The sequence below is a fragment of the Dama dama genome, chromosome X (assembly GCF_033118175.1).
Source record: "Dama dama isolate Ldn47 chromosome X, ASM3311817v1, whole genome shotgun sequence".
In the NCBI taxonomy this organism is placed as follows: domain Eukaryota; kingdom Metazoa; phylum Chordata; class Mammalia; order Artiodactyla; family Cervidae; genus Dama; species Dama dama.
Genome location: NC_083714.1, coordinates 30731972 through 30741254, shown reverse-complemented (window position 1 = coordinate 30741254; position 9283 = coordinate 30731972). Strand labels below are relative to the sequence as shown.

At 43.3% G+C, this 9283-nt stretch overlaps 1 pseudogene; it reads right to left on the bottom strand.

The window, feature by feature from the left end:
- Positions 1–39: 39 nt before the first annotated feature.
- On the bottom strand, positions 40–9084 carry LOC133052590 (mortality factor 4-like protein 1; annotated as a pseudogene).
- Positions 9085–9283: the final 199 nt, after the last annotated feature.

The following is a 9283-nucleotide window of genomic DNA, read 5'->3' as shown; positions in this document are numbered from 1 at the left end:
TTCTGCTCATGACTTTGTCCTCGTTTTCAACAGTAGGATCTACCCGAGACCGTCTCTTGGGAGGAGGCTGAGGTGACTCTCTGGGACAGCCACTATCTCCAGTTCCAGGGGAGTTCTAAGTTTGTTCTTCTTCGTTTTCGCTTCAACGTTTCTCTGTTGCATTGCACCAGGCTTCTTGCCAGGGGCCGCCCCTCGCATGCGTCTTCCGTTCTGCATGCCTCTGCTGACTGGCTCTTTGAAGTTTTTGCTTTGCAGATTGGCATCCACACGCTTCAGGACTCTGCCTTCTGGAATCCAGTCCAAGCCTTGTAATGTATGAAGTATGGCACTTGCTTATCTTCGATGGCAACTTCTAGCTACTTCGTTTCCTTTTTTTTTTTTTTTTATTAGTTGGAGGCTAATTACTTCACAACATTTCAGTGGGTTTTGTCATACATTGATATGAATCAGCCATGGATTTACACGTATTCCCCATCCTGATCCCCCCCTCCCACCTCCCTCTCCACCCGATTCCTCTGGGTCTTCCCAGTGCCCCAGGCCCGAGCACTTGTCTCATGCATCCCACCTGGGCTGGTGATCTGTTTCACCTTAGATAGTATACATGCTGTTCTTTTGAAACATCCCACCCTCACCTTCCCCCACAGAGTTCAAAAGTCTGTTGTGTATTTCTGTGTCTCTTTTTCTGTTTTGCATATAGGGTTATCGTTACCATCTTTCTAAATTCCATATATATGTGTTAGTATGCTTTAATGTTCTTTATCTTTCTGGCTTACTTCACTCTATATAATGGGCTCCAGTTTCATCCATCTCATTAGGACTGATTCAAATGAATTCTTTTTAATGGCTGAGTAATATTCCATGGTGTATATGTACCACAGCTTCCTTATCCATTCGTCTGCTGATGGGCATCTAGGTTGCTTCCATGTCCTGGCAATTATGAACAGTGCTGCGATGAACATTGGGGTGCACGTGTCTCTTTCAGATCTGGTTTCCTCAGTGTGTATGCCCAGAAGTGGTATTGCTGGGTCATATGGCAGTTCTATTTCCAGTTTTTTAAGAATTCTCCACACTGTTTTCCATAGCGGCTGTACTAGTTTGCATTGCCACCAACAGTGTAAGAGGGTTCCCTTTTCTCCACACCCTCTCCAGCATTTATTGCTTGTAGACTTTTGGATAGCAGCCATCCTGGCTGGCGTGTAATGGTACCTCATTGTGGTTTTGATTTGCATTTCTCTGAGAATGAGTGATGTTGAGCATCTTTTCATGTGTGTGTTAGCCATCTGTATGTCTTCTTTGGAGAAATGTCTGATTAGTTCTTTGGCCCATGTTTTGATTGGGTCTTTTATTTTTCTGGAATTGAGCTGCAGGAGTTGCTTGTATATTTTTGAGATTAATCCTTTGTCTCTTTCTTCATTTGCTATTATTTTCTCCCAATCTGAGGGCTGTCTTTTCACCTTACTTATAGTTTCCTTTGTAGTGCAAAAGCTTTTAAGTTTCATTAGGTCCCATTGGTTTAGTTTTGCTTTTATTTGCAATATTCTGGGAGGTGGGTCATAGCGGATCTTGCTGTGATTTGTGTCAGAGAGTGTTTTGCCTATGTTCTCCTCTAGGAGTTTTATAGTTTCTGGTCTTACATTTAGATCTTTAATCCAGTTTGAGTTTATTTTTGTGTATGGTGTTAGAAAGTGTTCTAGTTTCATTCTTTTACAAGTGGTTGACCAGTTTTCCCAGCACCACTTGTTGAAGAGGTTGTCTTTTTTTCCATTGTATGTCCTTGCCTCCTTTGTCAAAGATAAGGTGTCCATAGGTTCGCGGATTTATCTCTGGGCTTTCTATTCTGTTCCATTGATCTATATTTCTGTCTTTGTGCCACTACCATACTGTCTTGATGACTGTGGCTTTGTAGTAGAGTCTGAAGTCAGGCAGGTTGATTCCTCCAGTTCCATTCTTCTTTCTCAAGATTACTTTGGCTATTCGAGGTTTTTTTGTATTTCCATACAAATTGTGAAATTCTTTGGTCTAGTTCTGTGAAAAATACCGTTGGTAGCTTGATAGGGATTGCACTGAATCTATAGATTGCTCTGGGTAGAATAGCCATTTTGACAGTATTGATTCTTCCAATCCATGAACACGGTATGTTTCTCCATCTGTTTGTGTCCTCTTTGATTTCTTTCATCAGTGTTTTATAGCTTTCTATGTATAGGTCTTTTGTTTCTTTAGGTAGATGTACTCCTAAGTATCTTATTCTTTTTGTTGCAGTGGTGAATGGTATTGTTTCCTTAATTTCTCTTTCTGTTTTTTCATTGTTAGTATATAGGAATGCAAGGGATTTCTGTGTGTTAATTTTATATCCTGCAACTTTACTATATTCATTGATTAGCTCTAGTAATTTTCTGGAAGAGTCTTTAGGGTTTTCTATGTAGAGGATCATGTCATCTGCAAACAGTGAGAGTTTCACTTCTTCTTTTCCTCTCTGGATCCCTTTTATTTCTTTTTCTGCTCTGATTGCTGTGGCCAAAACTTCCAACACTATGTTGAATAGTAGTGGTGAGAGTGGGCACCCTTGTCTTGTTCCTGATTTCAGGGGAAATGCTTTCAATTTTTCACCACTGAGGGTGATACTTGCTGTGGGTTTGTCATATATAGCTTTTATTATGTTGAGGTATGTTCATTCTATTCCTGCTTTCTGGAGAGGTTTAATCATAAATGAGTGTTGAATTTTGTCAAAGGCTTTCTCTGCATCTATTGAGATAATCATACGGTTTTTATCTTTCAATTTGTTACTGTGGTGTATTACATTGATTGATTTGTGGATATTAAAGAATCCTTGCATTCCTGGGATAAAGCCCACTTGGTCATGGTGTATGATTTTTTTAATATGTTGTTGGATTCTGTTTGCTAGAATTTTGTTAAGGATTTTTGCATCTATGTTCATCAGTGATATTGGCCTGTAGTTTTCTTTTTTTGTGGCATCTTTGTCTGGTTTTGGAATTAGGGTGATGGTGGCCTCATAGAATGAGTTTGGAAGCTTACCTTCATCTGCAATTTTCTGGAAGAGTTTGAGTAAGATAGGTGTTAGCTCTTCTCTAAATTTTTGGTAGAATTCAGCTGTGAAGCCATCTGGTCCTGGGCTTTTGTTTGCTGGAAGATTTTTGATTACAGTTTCGATTTCCTTGCTTGTGATGGGTCTGTTAACATCTTCTATTTCTTCCTGGTTCAGTTTTGGAAAGTTATACTTTTCTAAGAATTTGTCCATTTCATCCAAGTTGTCCATTCTATTGGCATAGAGCTGCTGGTAGTAGTCTCTTATGATCCTTTGTATTTCAGTGTTGTCTGTTGTGATCTCTCCATTTTCATTTCTAATTTTGTTGATTTGGTTCTTCTCTCTTTGTTTCTTAATGAGTCTTGCTAATGGTTTGTCAGTTTTGTTTATTTTTTCAAAAAACCAGCTTTTAGCTTTGTTGATTTTTGCTATGGTCTCTTTAGTTTCTATTGCATTTATTTCTGCCCTGATTTTTAAGATTTCTTTCCTTCTGCTAACCCTGGGGTTCTTCATTTCTTCCTTCTCTAATTGCTTTCGGTGTAGAGTTAGGTTATTTATTTGGCTTTTTTCTTGTTTCTTGATGTAAGCGTGTAATGCTATGAACCTTCCCCTTAGCACTGCTTTTACAGTCTCCCATAGGTTTTGGGTTGTTGTGTTTTCATTTTCATTCATTTCTATACATATTTTGATTTCTTTTTTGATTTCTTCTATGATTTGTTGGTTATTCAGAAGCGTGTTATTTAGCCTCCATATGTTTGAATTTTTAACAATTTTTTTCCTGTAATTGAGATCTAATCTTACTGCACTGTGGTCAGAAAAGATGACTGGAAGGATTTCAATTTTTTTGAATTTTCCAAGACCAGATTTATGGCCCAGGATGTGATCTATTCTGGAGAAGGTTCCGTGTGCACTTGAGAAAAAGGTGAAGTTGATTGTTTTGGGGTGAAATGTCCTATAAGATATCAATTAGGTCTAGCTGGTCCATTGTGTCATTTAAGGTTTGTGTTTCCTTGTTAATTTTCTGTTTAGTTGATCTATCCATTGTTGTGAGTGGGGTATTAAAGTCTCCCACTATTATTGTGTTACTATTAATTTCCTCTTTCATACTCGTTAGTGTTTGCCGTACATATTGCGGTGCTCCTATGTTGGGTGCATATATATTTATAATTGTTATATCTTCTTCTTGGATTGATCCTTTGATCATTATGTAGTGTCCTTCTTTGTCTCTTTTCACCTCCTTTATTTGAAAGTCTATTTTATCTGATATGAGTATTGCGACTCCTGCTTTCTTTTGGTCTCCGTTTGCGTGAAATACTTTCTTCCAGCCCTTCACTTTTAGTCTGTATGTGTCTCTTGTTTTGAGGTGGGTCTCTTGTAGACAGCATATATAGGGGTCTTGTTTTTGTATCCATTCAGCCAATCTTTGTCTTTTGGTTGGGGCATTCAACCCATTTCCCTTTAAGGTAATTATTGATAGGTGTGGTCCCGTTGCCATTTACTTTGTTGTTTTGGGTTCACCTTTATACAGTCTTTCTGCATTTCCTGTCTAGATAAGATCCTTTAGCGTTTGTTGAAGAGCTGGTTTGGTGGTGCTGAATTCTCTCAGCTTTTGCTTGTCTGTAAAGCTTTTGAATTCTCCTTCATATCTGAATGAGATCCTTGCTGGGTACAGTAATCTGGGTTGTAGGTTATTCTCTTTCATTACTTTCAGTACGTCCTGCCATTCCCTTCTGGCCTGGAGGGTTTCTATTGATAGATCAGCTGTTATCCTTACGGGAATCCCTTTGTGTGTTATTTGTTGTTTCTTCCTTGCTGCTTGTAATATTTGTTCTTTGTGTTTGATCTTTGTTAATTTGATTAATATGTGTCTTGGGGTGTTTCGCCTTGGGTTTATCCTGTTTGGGACTCTCTGGGTTTCTTGGACTTGGGTGGCTATTTCCTTCCCAATTTTAGAGAAGTTTTAAGCTATTATCTCCTCGAGTATTTTCTCATGGCCTTTCTTTTTGTCTTCTTCTTCTGGGACTCCTATGATTCGAATGTTGGGGGCGTTTCACATTGTCCCAGAGGTCCCTGAGGTTGTCCTCATTTCTTTTGATCCTTTTTTCTTTTTTCCTCTCTGCTTCATTTATTTCCATCATTTTATCTTCTACCTCACTTATCCTATCTTCTGCCTCTGTTATTCTACTCTTCGTTCCCTCCAAAGTGTTTTTGATCTCATTCATTGCATTATTCATTTTTAATTGACTCTTTTTTATTTCTTCTGGGTCTTTATTAAACATTTCTTGCATCTTTTCAATCTTTGTCTCCGGGCTATTTATCTGTAACTCCATTTTGTTTTCAAGACTTTGGATCATTTTTATTATCATTATTCTAAATTCTTTTTTAGGTAGATTCCCTATCTCCTCCTCTGTTGTTTGACTTGGTGGGCATTTTTCATGTTCCTTTACCTGTTGGATATTTCTTTGCCTTTTCATCTTGTTTAGATTGCTGTGTCTGGAGTGGGCTTTCTGTATTCTGGAGGTCTGTGGTTCCTTTTTATTGTGGAGGATTTACCCCCAATGGGTGGGGTTAGACAATTGGCTTGTCAAGGTTTCCTGGTTGGGGAAGCTTGCATCAGTGTTCTGGGGCATGGAACTTGATTTCTTCTCTTTGGAGAGCAATGGAGTGCCCAGTAATGAGTTTTGAGTTGGGTCTATGTGTTAGGTGTGACCTTGGGCAGCCTGTATGTTGACGTTCAGGGCTGTGTTCCTGCATTGCTGGAGAATTTGCGTGGTATGTCTTGCTCTAAAACTTATTGGCTCTTGGGTGGTGGTTGGTTTCAGTGTAGGTATGGAGGCTTTTGGACGGTCACTTACTACTTAAAGTTCCATGTAGTCAGGAGTTTTCTGGTGTTCTCAGGTTTTGGGCTTAAGTCTCCTGCCTCTGGATTTCAGTTTTATTCTTCCTGTAGTCTCAGGACTTCTCCCAACTATACAGCACTGATAATAAAACTTCTAGGTTAATGGCAAAAAGATTCTCCCCCGTTAGGGACACCCAGAGAGGTTCACAGAGTTACATGAAGAAGAGGAGAGGGAGGAGGGAGATAGAGATGAGCAGGAGGAGAAAAAGGGGGACTCAAGAGGAGAGAGACAGATCTACGCAGTTGTCTGTTCCCAGAGTGTTCTCCGTAGCCCAGACACCGACCAAGATTCACAGAATTGGATTGGGAAGAGAAGGGGAAAGGAGGCAATAGAGGTGTTCTGAGGTAGAAAACAGAGAGTCAAGATTGGGAGAGAATAATCAACACACTCCTGAATAAAAATGGGAACTGAATTTCGGTTTAAAAATAGGGCTTCTCTTTTCTTTTTTTTTTTTTGTAAGGTTATAGTGTATTGAAAATGAAAATTACGGAGTAGTAGAGGGGTACTAGAGGACTTCAAAAGAAATAAGAGAAAGAGAAAAATAGAAAATAGAAGAGAAAAAGGAAAGAAAAAAAAAGAAAGAAAAAAAAATTTTTTTCCCTAATTAAAAAAATCGTAAAAATCTATACAAATGAAAGTTAAGGAGTAATGGGGGAGTAATAGGGAATTTTAAAGGAAAATAAAAGAGAAAAAATAAAAAAGAAAAAATAAAAAATTTAAAAAACAAGGTAAAAATACATCTAGGAATTTCTCTGGAGCTGTTGCCGTCAGTGTGGGCTCGGCTCAGTTTCAGATAGCTCCTCGAGCCAGCTTACACTTCTCGATATCTACAGGCCCCTTCCGGTGTAGTCGGTGTTTTATACAGGGATTTTAATCTGTTGCACCGGTCCGTTCTGAAGCGGTTCCCTTTGTTTATTTGGCTTCTGTTTGCCAGTCTCTTCAGAGCCTCATTTCTGCCCTGACACAGGCGGGCGGAGGTGGACTCTTATTCAGGTAGCTAGTTCCGTCGCTGTGCGGGGAGGGGCTGGCGCTGCAGGGAGGGGCTGGGGCTGCGGGGAGGGGCTGGCGCTGCGGGGAGGGGCTGGCGCTGCAGGGAGGGGCTGGTGCTGCTTTCTCCGTCTGCGCTGCTCAGGCTCCCAGCCGCTCCATATGGAGCGCGCCCCGCACTGCGCGCGGTTCCAGCCCTCGGGTGTTCCACAAAAGCGCGGAGCAAACAGCTGTGCCTGCTCTCTGTGCCTTCCCCGTCAGAGTGGTCCAGGCAGCCAGGGGCTTGATGGGCGCACTCTCCCCAGGTGTGGCGCGCCCACTTCCTTCCGCGGACCCAGTCTCAGTTTCTGCTGGCGCCAGTCGGGTGCGTGCGCCTTCTGCCCTCCGCGTCCCTAGCCCCAGTCCCCACCCGCGCCGGTCGGGTGCCTGCGCCCTGTGTCTCGCCGCGACCTTCCCCTCCCCCCTGCCTCCTGCCTCTGGCGGGGCTGGGCCGGTCCGCAGCCTGCGAGCTCTTCTCTGGACTTTCTCGGTTCCTTTGTTCTGCGAACGGCCAGCAGTGTGTTTGGGCCGGTTAGTTTTCTCTCTCTCTTTTGCTCTCCCACAGTTCAGGTTGGCAACTCACAGAAGCTCCCTCCGATAGTCCTCAGGGCACTCAGGCCCGGACCCTACCCCAAGCAGTGCCGCCTAAGACTCCCTTCCCGGACGGATATCCATCCTTAGCTCTTTTGTCTCACTTTTTATCTTTTATATTTTGTCCTACCTCCTTTCAAAGACAATGGGCTGCTTTTCTGGGCGCCTGATGACCTAAGCTAGCGATCAGAAGTTGTTTAGTGAAGTTTTCTCTGTGTTCAGTTATTCTTTCGATGAATTTGTAGGAGAGAAAGTGGTCTGCCCGTCCTACTCCTGCACCATCTTGGCTCCTCCCCACAAAGGTTCTACTTCGTTTCCTAGAAAAGGAGGTCCACAAGCACGGCACTGCCTCACCCTCTAGGAATTGAGGTTTCGGGTCCTGCTTCGGTGCTGTGGATGAGAGATTGGCTACTGCCACCGCTGCCTCCTCCCACCAACCCTGACTACTGCCACCAACTCTCTACCCCACCCAGCTGTGTGTCAGACTTGCCTTCAGGCATCGCCAACTCTACGTCCTGTTCCCAATGCACCTGCGTCCGCAGACGGCCCAGCAACCGGACCTCAATGCTTTTTTGAGGAGCTATATATTTAACTGGAGGCAAGAAGGTGACCGAGACGATTAATTTGGCCTTCTACGACTCAGACCATAAAAAATCTGACCGCAGTTCTACAGGAGCTACAGGAGACATGGGTTTGATCCCTAGGTCAGGAAGATCCACTGGAGAATGACACGGTAACCCACTCCCGGGTTCATGCCTGGATAATTCCAGGGACAGTGCAGGCTGGTGGGCTACAGTCCATGGGGAGGCAAGAGTCGCATGAGACTGTCGCGATCTGGAAGACACGCACTAGCACGGAATCCACATTCTTCTTGACAGGAAGATGAGAGAGCTTGTTTGGGCCGGGTAATTAAGTTTTAGTCATCACCTAGCCACCGTTTGAGTTGTCGGGGATTGTGACTTTGATGGCAGTCCTGCTCGTGACTGTGTCCTCGTTTTCAAGAGTAGGATGTACCCTAGACCGTCTCTTGGGAGGAGGCTGAGGTGACTCACAGGGGCAGCCACCATCTCCAGTTCCAGGGGAGTTCTACGTTTGTTCTTTTTCGTTTTCGCTTCAACGTTTCTCTGTTGCATTGCACCAGGCTTCTTGCCAGGGGCCGCCCCTCGCATGCGTCTTCCCCTCTGCATGCCTCTGCTGACTGGCTCTTTGAAGTTCTTCTTGCTTTGCTGATTAGTACCCACATGCTTGAAGACTCTGCTTTCTGGAATGCAGTCCAAGCACTGTAATGTATGAAGTATGGCAGTTGCTTATCTTCGATGGCAACTACTAGCTCCTTTGTTATCTAAAGAAGGAGCTCCACAAGCACGGCCCTGTCTCACCCTCCTGGAATTGAGGCTTCGTGTCCTGCTTCGATGCTGTGGTTGAGAGATTGGCTACTGCCACTGCCTCCTCCTCCCACCAGCCCTGACTACTGCCACCAACTCTCTACCCTACCCAGCTTGCGTCAGACTTGCCCTCAGGCATCGCCAACTCTATGTCCTGGTGCCATGTACATGCGTCCACAGACGGCCCAGCAACCGGACCTCAATGCTTTTTTGAGGAGCTAAATATTTAACTGGAGGCAAGAAGGTGACCGAGACGATTAATTTGGCCTTCCAAGACTCAGACCATAAAAAATCTGACCGCAGTGCTACAGGAGCTACTGGACACACGGGTTTGATCC